The 16,655-nt window shown below is 53.6% G+C and overlaps 18 non-coding genes across 18 annotated transcripts; all 18 read right to left on the bottom strand.

Annotated features, from left to right (window-relative positions):
* Positions 1-225: 225 nt before the first annotated feature.
* LOC137067022 (U1 spliceosomal RNA) lies at positions 226-389 on the bottom strand. The gene has a single exon (XR_010902851.1). It is a non-coding gene; the product is annotated as a U1 spliceosomal RNA (small nuclear RNA).
* Positions 390-853: 464 nt separating this feature from the next.
* Positions 854-1,044, bottom strand: LOC137066567 (U2 spliceosomal RNA). Its single transcript, XR_010902476.1, has one exon. It is a non-coding gene; the product is annotated as a U2 spliceosomal RNA (small nuclear RNA).
* Positions 1,045-2,076: 1,032 nt separating this feature from the next.
* LOC137067021 (U1 spliceosomal RNA) lies at positions 2,077-2,240 on the bottom strand. The gene has a single exon (XR_010902850.1). It is a non-coding gene; the product is annotated as a U1 spliceosomal RNA (small nuclear RNA).
* Positions 2,241-2,708: 468 nt separating this feature from the next.
* LOC137066565 (U2 spliceosomal RNA) lies at positions 2,709-2,899 on the bottom strand. The gene has a single exon (XR_010902474.1). It is a non-coding gene; the product is annotated as a U2 spliceosomal RNA (small nuclear RNA).
* A 1,033-nt stretch (positions 2,900-3,932) lies between these two features.
* On the bottom strand, positions 3,933-4,096 carry LOC137067020 (U1 spliceosomal RNA). Its single transcript, XR_010902849.1, has one exon. It is a non-coding gene; the product is annotated as a U1 spliceosomal RNA (small nuclear RNA).
* Positions 4,097-4,560: 464 nt separating this feature from the next.
* On the bottom strand, positions 4,561-4,751 carry LOC137066564 (U2 spliceosomal RNA). Its single transcript, XR_010902473.1, has one exon. It is a non-coding gene; the product is annotated as a U2 spliceosomal RNA (small nuclear RNA).
* Positions 4,752-5,783: 1,032 nt separating this feature from the next.
* On the bottom strand, positions 5,784-5,947 carry LOC137067019 (U1 spliceosomal RNA). The gene has a single exon (XR_010902848.1). It is a non-coding gene; the product is annotated as a U1 spliceosomal RNA (small nuclear RNA).
* A 468-nt stretch (positions 5,948-6,415) lies between these two features.
* Positions 6,416-6,606, bottom strand: LOC137066563 (U2 spliceosomal RNA). Its single transcript, XR_010902472.1, has one exon. It is a non-coding gene; the product is annotated as a U2 spliceosomal RNA (small nuclear RNA).
* Positions 6,607-7,639: 1,033 nt separating this feature from the next.
* Positions 7,640-7,803, bottom strand: LOC137067018 (U1 spliceosomal RNA). The gene has a single exon (XR_010902847.1). It is a non-coding gene; the product is annotated as a U1 spliceosomal RNA (small nuclear RNA).
* Positions 7,804-8,271: 468 nt separating this feature from the next.
* LOC137066562 (U2 spliceosomal RNA) lies at positions 8,272-8,462 on the bottom strand. Its single transcript, XR_010902471.1, has one exon. It is a non-coding gene; the product is annotated as a U2 spliceosomal RNA (small nuclear RNA).
* Positions 8,463-9,495: 1,033 nt separating this feature from the next.
* On the bottom strand, positions 9,496-9,659 carry LOC137067016 (U1 spliceosomal RNA). The gene has a single exon (XR_010902845.1). It is a non-coding gene; the product is annotated as a U1 spliceosomal RNA (small nuclear RNA).
* A 468-nt stretch (positions 9,660-10,127) lies between these two features.
* On the bottom strand, positions 10,128-10,318 carry LOC137066561 (U2 spliceosomal RNA). Its single transcript, XR_010902470.1, has one exon. It is a non-coding gene; the product is annotated as a U2 spliceosomal RNA (small nuclear RNA).
* A 1,033-nt stretch (positions 10,319-11,351) lies between these two features.
* On the bottom strand, positions 11,352-11,515 carry LOC137067015 (U1 spliceosomal RNA). Its single transcript, XR_010902844.1, has one exon. It is a non-coding gene; the product is annotated as a U1 spliceosomal RNA (small nuclear RNA).
* Positions 11,516-11,983: 468 nt separating this feature from the next.
* On the bottom strand, positions 11,984-12,174 carry LOC137066560 (U2 spliceosomal RNA). The gene has a single exon (XR_010902469.1). It is a non-coding gene; the product is annotated as a U2 spliceosomal RNA (small nuclear RNA).
* Positions 12,175-13,207: 1,033 nt separating this feature from the next.
* LOC137067014 (U1 spliceosomal RNA) lies at positions 13,208-13,371 on the bottom strand. Its single transcript, XR_010902843.1, has one exon. It is a non-coding gene; the product is annotated as a U1 spliceosomal RNA (small nuclear RNA).
* Positions 13,372-13,839: 468 nt separating this feature from the next.
* On the bottom strand, positions 13,840-14,030 carry LOC137066558 (U2 spliceosomal RNA). Its single transcript, XR_010902468.1, has one exon. It is a non-coding gene; the product is annotated as a U2 spliceosomal RNA (small nuclear RNA).
* A 1,033-nt stretch (positions 14,031-15,063) lies between these two features.
* LOC137067362 (U1 spliceosomal RNA) lies at positions 15,064-15,227 on the bottom strand. The gene has a single exon (XR_010903160.1). It is a non-coding gene; the product is annotated as a U1 spliceosomal RNA (small nuclear RNA).
* Positions 15,228-15,695: 468 nt separating this feature from the next.
* On the bottom strand, positions 15,696-15,886 carry LOC137066557 (U2 spliceosomal RNA). Its single transcript, XR_010902467.1, has one exon. It is a non-coding gene; the product is annotated as a U2 spliceosomal RNA (small nuclear RNA).
* Positions 15,887-16,655: the final 769 nt, after the last annotated feature.

The following is a 16,655-nucleotide window of genomic DNA, read 5'->3' as shown; positions in this document are numbered from 1 at the left end:
GGAAAAACCACATTCGGCAAACCGGTCGCAGGTTTCGACAACCTCGATGAAAACAGACGCAGTTCAGTTCTCTGAACTCTCCGGGTCACTGGCTGACACAGCAGAAAGAGACAGAAACATAACAAAACTGGTGCAACTTCACCCTTTGGGGCAGTGGGCGGCGCCACAAGCGTCAAGAACCGCACGCTTTTTCCCTCCACGCTATCTGCTTTTAACCAGTGTGTACAGGGGAGAGCGCGAACGCAGTCCCCCACTACCATAAATTATGCAGTCGAGATTCCCACATTTGGGGAATTCGCAGGGGTCAGCACAACCGGAGTGCAATGGCCGAGCCTCGCCCTGGGTGAACCACCTTCCTGATCATGGTGTCTCCCCTGCCAGGTAAGTATGAGTTGCCTGGCCTCCAGGCAGAGGCGCCCTATCCCCCTTCGCCATCCTCAAACACGGTGACCTTCCCCTCCCCCAAGAAAAGGAAGGACGGGGCACCTTCCATTGCTTGACTGCTGCGTGCGTGCGTGACCTTGATTTGAATCAGGTGTCCCTAATCCATCCAACACAAACCCCCGATTCGACTCATCAGCTCGTTGGTAAAGACTCTCAAATAAGAGGGACATCAAAAAACGTGCTGTGACGGTGATGAGTCAGCCGGCCGGCAACCGACGCTTTTGTTCTTCTTTTTTCCCTATGCTCATATGACCGCAGCTTGCTGCTTTCTCTGTGGCACGGTCATCGTCAACGGTCACCTCATCATCATTCTGTATGCGCTTCCTGCGTATTTCTGTATTCTCTGACAAAATTCCAGTGGTGTTGTTGGTTCTTCTATTAGTCACAACAATTCGCAGTCCCCAAAAAGGGGAAGCACACCGTTCCTGGAGGCACTGCAATACCAGGTCGATGCGTGGAGTGGACGGAGCAAGCCCCGGTTCCGGCTCCATGTGCCAAAAATCAATTTAATATGCAGTCCCCGGATAGGGGACGTATCAGATATTAAACTGATAAGAACAGATACTACACTTGATCTTAGCCAAAAGGCCGAGAAGCGATGACACAATGACGCAGCGGCAGGGGAGCCGGCAAAGGCGACGCCCATCTGGGAAGCGGTGAGGGGGGGGAGGGTTGGCAAAGGCCGTACGTCGTAGAGACCTGAAACTTTGAGGGATGGTACTAGCCACTCGCTCTACAACATCACCAAGGCTGGCCCCCCGATGGGCCCGGCGGTGGCGCTACAGCCACCGAAAGTACGAAATGGCTCGTAGCTCCCAAACCGCACGCCGCAGAACCAAGTGTCTTATATCATCGGAATCCTTGGCTCGAGCCGAGCGAGACGCATGCCTCGGATTCGAAGGTTGCGCTGGCGAAATTTTCGGGTATTTGGGATTTTGTGAAAAACCTACTTTTGCACACTAGTCCTAGGTCTTTTGCCCGATCTGGCCCAAACCAGTGCAGAAAGATTCTCTGGAGTCTGACTGTCCGTCCAGATCGGAAAAAAAGTGGGAATTTCGATTCAGCTTGGCGGCGGCAGGCCGAAACCTACGGGCTGGGCGAGGCGGGGTCTGCTAGAACGGCTATAGCTCTTGGACGGAACGAGACAATTTCACCCAAGCCGGTACACCCGTGCACGGGCTCAGTCTGGGGTCAGGCGAGAAAGGACGCGGTGAATGGCCACCTAGTGGCGCTTTAAAATGAAAAAGCAACAACATGAGAGCGGCTATAGGCGAACGTATGTCGCGTGCTTTTTCACAGCACGCGCACGAGACAGTCGTACCATACGACAGAAAACCTCCATCCGAACAACTTTGCCTTTGGGACCACTGCTGTCAATCAACTCGTCCGTTGAATATCAAAGTTTTCGGAAAAACCACATTCGGCAAACCGGTCGCAGGTTTCGACAACCTCGATGAAAACAGACGCAGTTCAGTTCTCTGAACTCTCCGGGTCACTGGCTGACACAGCAGAAAGAGACAGAAACATAACAAAACTGGTGCAACTTCACCCTTTGGGGCAGTGGGCGGCGCCACAAGCGTCAAGAACCGCACGCTTTTTCCCTCCACGCTATCTGCTTTTAACCAGTGTGTACAGGGGAGAGCGCGAACGCAGTCCCCCACTACCATAAATTATGCAGTCGAGATTCCCACATTTGGGGAATTCGCAGGGGTCAGCACAACCGGAGTGCAATGGCCGAGCCTCGCCCTGGGTGAACCACCTTCCTGATCATGGTGTCTCCCCTGCCAGGTAAGTATGAGTAGCCTGGCCTCCAGGCAGAGGCGCCCTATCCCCCTTCGCCATCCTCAAACACGGTGACCTTCCCCTCCCCCAAGAAAAGGAAGGACGGGGCACCTTCCATTGCTTGACTGCTGCGTGCGTGCGTGCCTGACCTTGATTTGAATCAGGTGTCCCTAATCCATCCAACACAAACCCCTGATTCGACTCATCAGCTCGTTGGTAAAGACTCTCAAATAAGAGGGACATCAAAAAACGTGCTGTGACGGTGATGAGTCAGCCGGCCGGCAACCGACGCTTTTGTTCTTCTTTTTTCCCTATGCTCATATGACCGCAGCTTGCTGCTTTCTCTGTGGCACGGTCATCGTCAACGGTCACCTCATCGTCATTCTGTATGCGCTTCCTGCGTATTTCTGTATTCTCTGACAAAATTCCAGTGGTGTTGTTGGTTCTTCTATTAGTCACAACAATTCGCAGTCCCCAAAAAGGGGAAGCACACCGTTCCTGGAGGCACTGCAATACCAGGTCGATGCGTGGAGTGGACGGAGCAAGCCCCGGTTCCGGCTCCATGTGCCAAAAATCAATTTAATATGCAGTCCCCGGATAGGGGACGTATCAGATATTAAACTGATAAGAACAGATACTACACTTGATCTTAGCCAAAAGGCCGAGAAGCGATGACACAATGACGCAGCGGCAGGGGAGCCGGCAAAGGCGACGCCCATCTGGGAAGCGGGGAGGGGGGGGAGGGTTGGCAAAGGCCGTACGTCGTAGAGACCTGAAACTTTGAGGGATGGTACTAGCCACTCGCTCTACAACATCACCAAGGCTGGCCCCCCGATGGGCCCGGCGGTGGCGCTACAGCCACAGAAAGTACGAAATGGCTCGTAGCTCCCAAACCGCACGCCGCAGAACCAAGTGTCTTATATCATCGGAATCCTTGGCTCGAGCCGAGCGAGACGCATGCCTCGGATTCGAAGGTTGCGCTGGCGAAATTTTCGGGTATTTGGGATTTTGTGAAAAACCTACTTTTGCACACTAGTCCTAGGTCTTTTGCCCGATCTGGCCCAAACCAGTGCAGAAAGATTCTCTGGAGTCTGACTGTCCGTCCAGATTGGAAAAAAAGTGGGAATTTCGATTCAGCTTGGCGGCGGCAGGCCGAAACCTACGGGCTGGGCGAGGCGGGGTCTGCTAGAACGGCTATAGCTCTTGGACGGAACGAGACAATTTCACCCAAGCCGGTACACCCGTGCACGGGCTCAGTCTGGGGTCAGGCGAGAAAGGACGCGGTGAATGGCCACCTAGTGGCGCTTTAAAATGAAAAAGCAACAACATGAGAGCGGCTATAGGCGAACGTATGTCGCGTGCTTTTTCACAGCACGCGCACGAGACAGTCGTACCATACGACAGAAAACCTCCATCCGAACAACTTTGCCTTTGGGACCACTGCTGTCAATCAACTCGTCCGTTGAATATCAAAGTTTGTGGGAAAAACCACATTCGGCAAACCGGTCGCAGGTTTCGACAACCTCGATGAAAACAGACGCAGTTCAGTTCTCTGAACTCTCCGGGTCACTGGCTGACACAGCAGAAAGAGACAGAAACATAACAAAACTGGTGCAACTTCACCCTTTGGGGCAGTGGGCGGCGCCACAAGCGTCAAGAACCGCACGCTTTTTCCCTCCACGCTATCTGCTTTTAACCAGTGTGTACAGGGGAGAGCGCGAACGCAGTCCCCCACTACCATAAATTATGCAGTCGAGATTCCCACATTTGGGGAATTCGCAGGGGTCAGCACAACCGGAGTGCAATGGCCGAGCCTCGCCCTGGGTGAACCACCTTCCTGATCATGGTGTCTCCCCTGCCAGGTAAGTATGAGTTGCCTGGCCTCCAGGCAGAGGCGCCCTATCCCCCTTCGCCATCCTCAAACACGGTGACCTTCCCCTCCCCCAAGAAAAGGAAGGACGGGGCACCTTCCATTGCTTGACTGCTGCGTGCGTGCGTGACCTTGATTTGAATCAGGTGTCCCTAATCCATCCAACACAAACCCCCGATTCGACTCATCAGCTCGTTGGTAAAGACTCTCAAATAAGAGGGACATCAAAAAACGTGCTGTGACGGTGATGAGTCAGCCGGCCGGCAACCGACGCTTTTGTTCTTCTTTTTTCCCTATGCTCATATGACCGCAGCTTGCTGCTTTCTCTGTGGCACGGTCATCGTCAACGGTCACCTCATCATCATTCTGTATGCGCTTCCTGCGTATTTCTGTATTCTCTGACAAAATTCCAGTGGTGTTGTTGGTTCTTCTATTAGTCACAACAATTCGCAGTCCCCAAAAAGGGGAAGCACACCGTTCCTGGAGGCACTGCAATACCAGGTCGATGCGTGGAGTGGACGGAGCAAGCCCCGGTTCCGGCTCCATGTGCCAAAAATCAATTTAATATGCAGTCCCCGGATAGGGGACGTATCAGATATTAAACTGATAAGAACAGATACTACACTTGATCTTAGCCAAAAGGCCGAGAAGCGATGACACAATGACGCAGCGGCAGGGGAGCCGGCAAAGGCGACGCCCATCTGGGAAGCGGTGAGGGGGGGGAGGGTTGGCAAAGGCCGTACGTCGTAGAGACCTGAAACTTTGAGGGATGGTACTAGCCACTCGCTCTACAACATCACCAAGGCTGGCCCCCCGATGGGCCCGGCGGTGGCGCTACAGCCACCGAAAGTACGAAATGGCTCGTAGCTCCCAAACCGCACGCCGCAGAACCAAGTGTCTTATATCATCGGAATCCTTGGCTCGAGCCGAGCGAGACGCATGCCTCGGATTCGAAGGTTGCGCTGGCGAAATTTTCGGGTATTTGGGATTTTGTGAAAAACCTACTTTTGCACACTAGTCCTAGGTCTTTTGCCCGATCTGGCCCAAACCAGTGCAGAAAGATTCTCTGGAGTCTGACTGTCCGTCCAGATCGGAAAAAAAGTGGGAATTTCGATTCAGCTTGGCGGCGGCAGGCCGAAACCTACGGGCTGGGCGAGGCGGGGTCTGCTAGAACGGCTATAGCTCTTGGACGGAACGAGACAATTTCACCCAAGCCGGTACACCCGTGCACGGGCTCAGTCTGGGGTCAGGCGAGAAAGGACGCGGTGAATGGCCACCTAGTGGCGCTTTAAAATGAAAAAGCAACAACATGAGAGCGGCTATAGGCGAACGTATGTCGCGTGCTTTTTCACAGCACGCGCACGAGACAGTCGTACCATACGACAGAAAACCTCCATCCGAACAACTTTGCCTTTGGGACCACTGCTGTCAATCAACTCGTCCGTTGAATATCAAAGTTTTCGGAAAAACCACATTCGGCAAACCGGTCGCAGGTTTCGACAACCTCGATGAAAACAGACGCAGTTCAGTTCTCTGAACTCTCCGGGTCACTGGCTGACACAGCAGAAAGAGACAGAAACATAACAAAACTGGTGCAACTTCACCCTTTGGGGCAGTGGGCGGCGCCACAAGCGTCAAGAACCGCACGCTTTTTCCCTCCACGCTATCTGCTTTTAACCAGTGTGTACAGGGGAGAGCGCGAACGCAGTCCCCCACTACCATAAATTATGCAGTCGAGATTCCCACATTTGGGGAATTCGCAGGGGTCAGCACAACCGGAGTGCAATGGCCGAGCCTCGCCCTGGGTGAACCACCTTCCTGATCATGGTGTCTCCCCTGCCAGGTAAGTATGAGTAGCCTGGCCTCCAGGCAGAGGCGCCCTATCCCCCTTCGCCATCCTCAAACACGGTGACCTTCCCCTCCCCCAAGAAAAGGAAGGACGGGGCACCTTCCATTGCTTGACTGCTGCGTGCGTGCGTGCCTGACCTTGATTTGAATCAGGTGTCCCTAATCCATCCAACACAAACCCCTGATTCGACTCATCAGCTCGTTGGTAAAGACTCTCAAATAAGAGGGACATCAAAAAACGTGCTGTGACGGTGATGAGTCAGCCGGCCGGCAACCGACGCTTTTGTTCTTCTTTTTTCCCTATGCTCATATGACCGCAGCTTGCTGCTTTCTCTGTGGCACGGTCATCGTCAACGGTCACCTCATCGTCATTCTGTATGCGCTTCCTGCGTATTTCTGTATTCTCTGACAAAATTCCAGTGGTGTTGTTGGTTCTTCTATTAGTCACAACAATTCGCAGTCCCCAAAAAGGGGAAGCACACCGTTCCTGGAGGCACTGCAATACCAGGTCGATGCGTGGAGTGGACGGAGCAAGCCCCGGTTCCGGCTCCATGTGCCAAAAATCAATTTAATATGCAGTCCCCGGATAGGGGACGTATCAGATATTAAACTGATAAGAACAGATACTACACTTGATCTTAGCCAAAAGGCCGAGAAGCGATGACACAATGACGCAGCGGCAGGGGAGCCGGCAAAGGCGACGCCCATCTGGGAAGCGGGGAGGGGGGGGAGGGTTGGCAAAGGCCGTACGTCGTAGAGACCTGAAACTTTGAGGGATGGTACTAGCCACTCGCTCTACAACATCACCAAGGCTGGCCCCCCGATGGGCCCGGCGGTGGCGCTACAGCCACAGAAAGTACGAAATGGCTCGTAGCTCCCAAACCGCACGCCGCAGAACCAAGTGTCTTATATCATCGGAATCCTTGGCTCGAGCCGAGCGAGACGCATGCCTCGGATTCGAAGGTTGCGCTGGCGAAATTTTCGGGTATTTGGGATTTTGTGAAAAACCTACTTTTGCACACTAGTCCTAGGTCTTTTGCCCGATCTGGCCCAAACCAGTGCAGAAAGATTCTCTGGAGTCTGACTGTCCGTCCAGATTGGAAAAAAAGTGGGAATTTCGATTCAGCTTGGCGGCGGCAGGCCGAAACCTACGGGCTGGGCGAGGCGGGGTCTGCTAGAACGGCTATAGCTCTTGGACGGAACGAGACAATTTCACCCAAGCCGGTACACCCGTGCACGGGCTCAGTCTGGGGTCAGGCGAGAAAGGACGCGGTGAATGGCCACCTAGTGGCGCTTTAAAATGAAAAAGCAACAACATGAGAGCGGCTATAGGCGAACGTATGTCGCGTGCTTTTTCACAGCACGCGCACGAGACAGTCGTACCATACGACAGAAAACCTCCATCCGAACAACTTTGCCTTTGGGACCACTGCTGTCAATCAACTCGTCCGTTGAATATCAAAGTTTGTGGGAAAAACCACATTCGGCAAACCGGTCGCAGGTTTCGACAACCTCGATGAAAACAGACGCAGTTCAGTTCTCTGAACTCTCCGGGTCACTGGCTGACACAGCAGAAAGAGACAGAAACATAACAAAACTGGTGCAACTTCACCCTTTGGGGCAGTGGGCGGCGCCACAAGCGTCAAGAACCGCACGCTTTTTCCCTCCACGCTATCTGCTTTTAACCAGTGTGTACAGGGGAGAGCGCGAACGCAGTCCCCCACTACCATAAATTATGCAGTCGAGATTCCCACATTTGGGGAATTCGCAGGGGTCAGCACAACCGGAGTGCAATGGCCGAGCCTCGCCCTGGGTGAACCACCTTCCTGATCATGGTGTCTCCCCTGCCAGGTAAGTATGAGTTGCCTGGCCTCCAGGCAGAGGCGCCCTATCCCCCTTCGCCATCCTCAAACACGGTGACCTTCCCCTCCCCCAAGAAAAGGAAGGACGGGGCACCTTCCATTGCTTGACTGCTGCGTGCGTGCGTGCCTGACCTTGATTTGAATCAGGTGTCCCTAATCCATCCAACACAAACCCCTGATTCGACTCATCAGCTCGTTGGTAAAGACTCTCAAATAAGAGGGACATCAAAAAACGTGCTGTGACGGTGATGAGTCAGCCGGCCGGCAACCGACGCTTTTGTTCTTCTTTTTTCCCTATGCTCATATGACCGCAGCTTGCTGCTTTCTCTGTGGCACGGTCATCGTCAACGGTCACCTCATCGTCATTCTGTATGCGCTTCCTGCGTATTTCTGTATTCTCTGACAAAATTCCAGTGGTGTTGTTGGTTCTTCTATTAGTCACAACAATTCGCAGTCCCCAAAAAGGGGAAGCACACCGTTCCTGGAGGCACTGCAATACCAGGTCGATGCGTGGAGTGGACGGAGCAAGCCCCGGTTCCGGCTCCATGTGCCAAAAATCAATTTAATATGCAGTCCCCGGATAGGGGACGTATCAGATATTAAACTGATAAGAACAGATACTACACTTGATCTTAGCCAAAAGGCCGAGAAGCGATGACACAATGACGCAGCGGCAGGGGAGCCGGCAAAGGCGACGCCCATCTGGGAAGCGGTGAGGGGGGGGAGGGTTGGCAAAGGCCGTACGTCGTAGAGACCTGAAACTTTGAGGGATGGTACTAGCCACTCGCTCTACAACATCACCAAGGCTGGCCCCCCGATGGGCCCGGCGGTGGCGCTACAGCCACCGAAAGTACGAAATGGCTCGTAGCTCCCAAACCGCACGCCGCAGAACCAAGTGTCTTATATCATCGGAATCCTTGGCTCGAGCCGAGCGAGACGCATGCCTCGGATTCGAAGGTTGCGCTGGCGAAATTTTCGGGTATTTGGGATTTTGTGAAAAACCTACTTTTGCACACTAGTCCTAGGTCTTTTGCCCGATCTGGCCCAAACCAGTGCAGAAAGATTCTCTGGAGTCTGACTGTCCGTCCAGATCGGAAAAAAAGTGGGAATTTCGATTCAGCTTGGCGGCGGCAGGCCGAAACCTACGGGCTGGGCGAGGCGGGGTCTGCTAGAACGGCTATAGCTCTTGGACGGAACGAGACAATTTCACCCAAGCCGGTACACCCGTGCACGGGCTCAGTCTGGGGTCAGGCGAGAAAGGACGCGGTGAATGGCCACCTAGTGGCGCTTTAAAATGAAAAAGCAACAACATGAGAGCGGCTATAGGCGAACGTATGTCGCGTGCTTTTTCACAGCACGCGCACGAGACAGTCGTACCATACGACAGAAAACCTCCATCCGAACAACTTTGCCTTTGGGACCACTGCTGTCAATCAACTCGTCCGTTGAATATCAAAGTTTGTGGGAAAAACCACATTCGGCAAACCGGTCGCAGGTTTCGACAACCTCGATGAAAACAGACGCAGTTCAGTTCTCTGAACTCTCCGGGTCACTGGCTGACACAGCAGAAAGAGACAGAAACATAACAAAACTGGTGCAACTTCACCCTTTGGGGCAGTGGGCGGCGCCACAAGCGTCAAGAACCGCACGCTTTTTCCCTCCACGCTATCTGCTTTTAACCAGTGTGTACAGGGGAGAGCGCGAACGCAGTCCCCCACTACCATAAATTATGCAGTCGAGATTCCCACATTTGGGGAATTCGCAGGGGTCAGCACAACCGGAGTGCAATGGCCGAGCCTCGCCCTGGGTGAACCACCTTCCTGATCATGGTGTCTCCCCTGCCAGGTAAGTATGAGTTGCCTGGCCTCCAGGCAGAGGCGCCCTATCCCCCTTCGCCATCCTCAAACACGGTGACCTTCCCCTCTCCCAAGAAAAGGAAGGACGGGGCACCTTCCATTGCTTGACTGCTGCGTGCGTGCGTGCCTGACCTTGATTTGAATCAGGTGTCCCTAATCCATCCAACACAAACCCCCGATTCGACTCATCAGCTCGTTGGTAAAGACTCTCAAATAAGAGGGACATCAAAAAACGTGCTGTGACGGTGATGAGTCAGCCGGCCGGCAACCGACGCTTTTGTTCTTCTTTTTTCCCTATGCTCATATGACCGCAGCTTGCTGCTTTCTCTGTGGCACGGTCATCGTCAACGGTCACCTCATCATCATTCTGTATGCGCTTCCTGCGTATTTCTGTATTCTCTGACAAAATTCCAGTGGTGTTGTTGGTTCTTCTATTAGTCACAACAATTCGCAGTCCCCAAAAAGGGGAAGCACACCGTTCCTGGAGGCACTGCAATACCAGGTCGATGCGTGGAGTGGACGGAGCAAGCCCCGGTTCCGGCTCCATGTGCCAAAAATCAATTTAATATGCAGTCCCCGGATAGGGGACGTATCAGATATTAAACTGATAAGAACAGATACTACACTTGATCTTAGCCAAAAGGCCGAGAAGCGATGACACAATGACGCAGCGGCAGGGGAGCCGGCAAAGGCGACGCCCATCTGGGAAGCGGTGAGGGGGGGGAGGGTTGGCAAAGGCCGTACGTCGTAGAGACCTGAAACTTTGAGGGATGGTACTAGCCACTCGCTCTACAACATCACCAAGGCTGGCCCCCCGATGGGCCCGGCGGTGGCGCTACAGCCACCGAAAGTACGAAATGGCTCGTAGCTCCCAAACCGCACGCCGCAGAACCAAGTGTCTTATATCATCGGAATCCTTGGCTCGAGCCGAGCGAGACGCATGCCTCGGATTCGAAGGTTGCGCTGGCGAAATTTTCGGGTATTTGGGATTTTGTGAAAAACCTACTTTTGCACACTAGTCCTAGGTCTTTTGCCCGATCTGGCCCAAACCAGTGCAGAAAGATTCTCTGGAGTCTGACTGTCCGTCCAGATCGGAAAAAAAGTGGGAATTTCGATTCAGCTTGGCGGCGGCAGGCCGAAACCTACGGGCTGGGCGAGGCGGGGTCTGCTAGAACGGCTATAGCTCTTGGACGGAACGAGACAATTTCACCCAAGCCGGTACACCCGTGCACGGGCTCAGTCTGGGGTCAGGCGAGAAAGGACGCGGTGAATGGCCACCTAGTGGCGCTTTAAAATGAAAAAGCAACAACATGAGAGCGGCTATAGGCGAACGTATGTCGCGTGCTTTTTCACAGCACGCGCACGAGACAGTCGTACCATACGACAGAAAACCTCCATCCGAACAACTTTGCCTTTGGGACCACTGCTGTCAATCAACTCGTCCGTTGAATATCAAAGTTTGTGGGAAAAACCACATTCGGCAAACCGGTCGCAGGTTTCGACAACCTCGATGAAAACAGACGCAGTTCAGTTCTCTGAACTCTCCGGGTCACTGGCTGACACAGCAGAAAGAGACAGAAACATAACAAAACTGGTGCAACTTCACCCTTTGGGGCAGTGGGCGGCGCCACAAGCGTCAAGAACCGCACGCTTTTTCCCTCCACGCTATCTGCTTTTAACCAGTGTGTACAGGGGAGAGCGCGAACGCAGTCCCCCACTACCATAAATTATGCAGTCGAGATTCCCACATTTGGGGAATTCGCAGGGGTCAGCACAACCGGAGTGCAATGGCCGAGCCTCGCCCTGGGTGAACCACCTTCCTGATCATGGTGTCTCCCCTGCCAGGTAAGTATGAGTTGCCTGGCCTCCAGGCAGAGGCGCCCTATCCCCCTTCGCCATCCTCAAACACGGTGACCTTCCCCTCCCCCAAGAAAAGGAAGGACGGGGCACCTTCCATTGCTTGACTGCTGCGTGCGTGCGTGCCTGACCTTGATTTGAATCAGGTGTCCCTAATCCATCCAACACAAACCCCCGATTCGACTCATCAGCTCGTTGGTAAAGACTCTCAAATAAGAGGGACATCAAAAAACGTGCTGTGACGGTGATGAGTCAGCCGGCCGGCAACCGACGCTTTTGTTCTTCTTTTTTCCCTATGCTCATATGACCGCAGCTTGCTGCTTTCTCTGTGGCACGGTCATCGTCAACGGTCACCTCATCATCATTCTGTATGCGCTTCCTGCGTATTTCTGTATTCTCTGACAAAATTCCAGTGGTGTTGTTGGTTCTTCTATTAGTCACAACAATTCGCAGTCCCCAAAAAGGGGAAGCACACCGTTCCTGGAGGCACTGCAATACCAGGTCGATGCGTGGAGTGGACGGAGCAAGCCCCGGTTCCGGCTCCATGTGCCAAAAATCAATTTAATATGCAGTCCCCGGATAGGGGACGTATCAGATATTAAACTGATAAGAACAGATACTACACTTGATCTTAGCCAAAAGGCCGAGAAGCGATGACACAATGACGCAGCGGCAGGGGAGCCGGCAAAGGCGACGCCCATCTGGGAAGCGGTGAGGGGGGGGAGGGTTGGCAAAGGCCGTACGTCGTAGAGACCTGAAACTTTGAGGGATGGTACTAGCCACTCGCTCTACAACATCACCAAGGCTGGCCCCCCGATGGGCCCGGCGGTGGCGCTACAGCCACCGAAAGTACGAAATGGCTCGTAGCTCCCAAACCGCACGCCGCAGAACCAAGTGTCTTATATCATCGGAATCCTTGGCTCGAGCCGAGCGAGACGCATGCCTCGGATTCGAAGGTTGCGCTGGCGAAATTTTCGCTTATTTGGGATTTTGTGAAAAACCTACTTTTGCACACTAGTCCTAGGTCTTTTGCCCGATCTGGCCCAAACCAGTGCAGAAAGATTCTCTGGAGTCTGACTGTCCGTCCAGATCGGAAAAAAAGTGGGAATTTCGATTCAGCTTGGCGGCGGCAGGCCGAAACCTACGGGCTGGGCGAGGCGGGGTCTGCTAGAACGGCTATAGCTCTTGGACGGAACGAGACAATTTCACCCAAGCCGGTACACCCGTGCACGGGCTCAGTCTGGGGTCAGGCGAGAAAGGACGCGGTGAATGGCCACCTAGTGGCGCTTTAAAATGAAAAAGCAACAACATGAGAGCGGCTATAGGCGAACGTATGTCGCGTGCTTTTTCACAGCACGCGCACGAGACAGTCGTACCATACGACAGAAAACCTCCATCCGAACAACTTTGCCTTTGGGACCACTGCTGTCAATCAACTCGTCCGTTGAATATCAAAGTTTGTGGGAAAAACCACATTCGGCAAACCGGTCGCAGGTTTCGACAACCTCGATGAAAACAGACGCAGTTCAGTTCTCTGAACTCTCCGGGTCACTGGCTGACACAGCAGAAAGAGACAGAAACATAACAAAACTGGTGCAACTTCACCCTTTGGGGCAGTGGGCGGCGCCACAAGCGTCAAGAACCGCACGCTTTTTCCCTCCACGCTATCTGCTTTTAACCAGTGTGTACAGGGGAGAGCGCGAACGCAGTCCCCCACTACCATAAATTATGCAGTCGAGATTCCCACATTTGGGGAATTCGCAGGGGTCAGCACAACCGGAGTGCAATGGCCGAGCCTCGCCCTGGGTGAACCACCTTCCTGATCATGGTGTCTCCCCTGCCAGGTAAGTATGAGTTGCCTGGCCTCCAGGCAGAGGCGCCCTATCCCCCTTCGCCATCCTCAAACACGGTGACCTTCCCCTCCCCCAAGAAAAGGAAGGACGGGGCACCTTCCATTGCTTGACTGCTGCGTGCGTGCGTGCCTGACCTTGATTTGAATCAGGTGTCCCTAATCCATCCAACACAAACCCCTGATTCGACTCATCAGCTCGTTGGTAAAGACTCTCAAATAAGAGGGACATCAAAAAACGTGCTGTGACGGTGATGAGTCAGCCGGCCGGCAACCGACGCTTTTGTTCTTCTTTTTTCCCTATGCTCATATGACCGCAGCTTGCTGCTTTCTCTGTGGCACGGTCATCGTCAACGGTCACCTCATCGTCATTCTGTATGCGCTTCCTGCGTATTTCTGTATTCTCTGACAAAATTCCAGTGGTGTTGTTGGTTCTTCTATTAGTCACAACAATTCGCAGTCCCCAAAAAGGGGAAGCACACCGTTCCTGGAGGCACTGCAATACCAGGTCGATGCGTGGAGTGGACGGAGCAAGCCCCGGTTCCGGCTCCATGTGCCAAAAATCAATTTAATATGCAGTCCCCGGATAGGGGACGTATCAGATATTAAACTGATAAGAACAGATACTACACTTGATCTTAGCCAAAAGGCCGAGAAGCGATGACACAATGACGCAGCGGCAGGGGAGCCGGCAAAGGCGACGCCCATCTGGGAAGCGGTGAGGGGGGGGAGGGTTGGCAAAGGCCGTACGTCGTAGAGACCTGAAACTTTGAGGGATGGTACTAGCCACTCGCTCTACAACATCACCAAGGCTGGCCCCCCGATGGGCCCGGCGGTGGCGCTACAGCCACCGAAAGTACGAAATGGCTCGTAGCTCCCAAACCGCACGCCGCAGAACCAAGTGTCTTATATCATCGGAATCCTTGGCTCGAGCCGAGCGAGACGCATGCCTCGGATTCGAAGGTTGCGCTGGCGAAATTTTCGGGTATTTGGGATTTTGTGAAAAACCTACTTTTGCACACTAGTCCTAGGTCTTTTGCCCGATCTGGCCCAAACCAGTGCAGAAAGATTCTCTGGAGTCTGACTGTCCGTCCAGATCGGAAAAAAAGTGGGAATTTCGATTCAGCTTGGCGGCGGCAGGCCGAAACCTACGGGCTGGGCGAGGCGGGGTCTGCTAGAACGGCTATAGCTCTTGGACGGAACGAGACAATTTCACCCAAGCCGGTACACCCGTGCACGGGCTCAGTCTGGGGTCAGGCGAGAAAGGACGCGGTGAATGGCCACCTAGTGGCGCTTTAAAATGAAAAAGCAACAACATGAGAGCGGCTATAGGCGAACGTATGTCGCGTGCTTTTTCACAGCACGCGCACGAGACAGTCGTACCATACGACAGAAAACCTCCATCCGAACAACTTTGCCTTTGGGACCACTGCTGTCAATCAACTCGTCCGTTGAATATCAAAGTTTGTGGGAAAAACCACATTCGGCAAACCGGTCGCAGGTTTCGACAACCTCGATGAAAACAGACGCAGTTCAGTTCTCTGAACTCTCCGGGTCACTGGCTGACACAGCAGAAAGAGACAGAAACATAACAAAACTGGTGCAACTTCACCCTTTGGGGCAGTGGGCGGCGCCACAAGCGTCAAGAACCGCACGCTTTTTCCCTCCACGCTATCTGCTTTTAACCAGTGTGTACAGGGGAGAGCGCGAACGCAGTCCCCCACTACCATATATTATGCAGTCGAGATTCCCACATATGGGGAATTCGCAGGGGTCAGCACAACCGGAGTGCAATGGCCGAGCCTCGCCCTGGGTGAACCACCTTCCTGATCATGGTGTCTCCCCTGCCAGGTAAGTATGAGTTGCCTGGCCTCCAGGCAGAGGCGCCCTATCCCCCTTCGCCATCCTCAAACACGGTGACCTTCCCCTCCCCCAAGAAAAGGAAGGACGGGGCACCTTCCATTGCTTGACTGCTGCGTGCGTGCGTGCCTGACCTTGATTTGAATCAGGTGTCCCTAATCCATCCAACACAAACCCCTGATTCGACTCATCAGCTCGTTGGTAAAGACTCTCAAATAAGAGGGACATCAAAAAACGTGCTGTGACGGTGATGAGTCAGCCGGCCGGCAACCGACGCTTTTGTTCTTCTTTTTTCCCTATGCTCATATGACCGCAGCTTGCTGCTTTCTCTGTGGCACGGTCATCGTCAACGGTCACCTCATCGTCATTCTGTATGCGCTTCCTGCGTATTTCTGTATTCTCTGACAAAATTCCAGTGGTGTTGTTGGTTCTTCTATTAGTCACAACAATTCGCAGTCCCCAAAAAGGGGAAGCACACCGTTCCTGGAGGCACTGCAATACCAGGTCGATGCGTGGAGTGGACGGAGCAAGCCCCGGTTCCGGCTCCATGTGCCAAAAATCAATTTAATATGCAGTCCCCGGATAGGGGACGTATCAGATATTAAACTGATAAGAACAGATACTACACTTGATCTTAGCCAAAAGGCCGAGAAGCGATGACACAATGACGCAGCGGCAGGGCAGCCGGCAAAGGCGACGCCCATCTGGGAAGCGGGGAGGGGGGGGAGGGTTGGCAAAGGCCGTACGTCGTAGAGACCTGAAACTTTGAGGGATGGTACTAGCCACTCGCTCTACAACATCACCAAGGCTGGCCCCCCGATGGGCCCGGCGGTGGCGCTACAGCCACCGAAAGTACGAAATGGCTCGTAGCTCCCAAACCGCACGCCGCAGAACCAAGTGTCTTATATCATCGGAATCCTTGGCTCGAGCCGAGCGAGACGCATGCCTCGGATTCGAAGGTTGCGCTGGCGAAATTTTCGGGTATTTGGGATTTTGTGAAAAACCTACTTTTGCACACTAGTCCTAGGTCTTTTGCCCGATCTGGCCCAAACCAGTGCAGAAAGATTCTCTGGAGTCTGACTGTCCGTCCAGATCGGAAAAAAAGTGGGAATTTCGATTCAGCTTGGCGGCGGCAGGCCGAAACCTACGGGCTGGGCGAGGCGGGGTCTGCTAGAACGGCTATAGCTCTTGGACGGAACGAGACAATTTCACCCAAGCCGGTACACCCGTGCACGGGCTCAGTCTGGGGTCAGGCGAGAAAGGACGCGGTGAATGGCCACCTAGTGGCGCTTTAAAATGAAAAAGCAACAACATGAGAGCGGCTATAGGCGAACGTATGTCGCGTGCTTTTTCACAGCACGCGCACGAGACAGTCGTACCATACGACAGAAAACCTCCATCCGAACAACTTTGCCTTTGGGACCACT

This window comes from Pseudorasbora parva, unplaced genomic scaffold, assembly GCF_024679245.1.
Source record: "Pseudorasbora parva isolate DD20220531a unplaced genomic scaffold, ASM2467924v1 scaffold_33, whole genome shotgun sequence".
Lineage (NCBI taxonomy): Eukaryota > Metazoa > Chordata > Actinopteri > Cypriniformes > Gobionidae > Pseudorasbora > Pseudorasbora parva.
The sequence above is the reverse complement of the archived record's forward strand: the minus strand, read 5'-3'. Positions and strand labels throughout refer to the sequence as shown.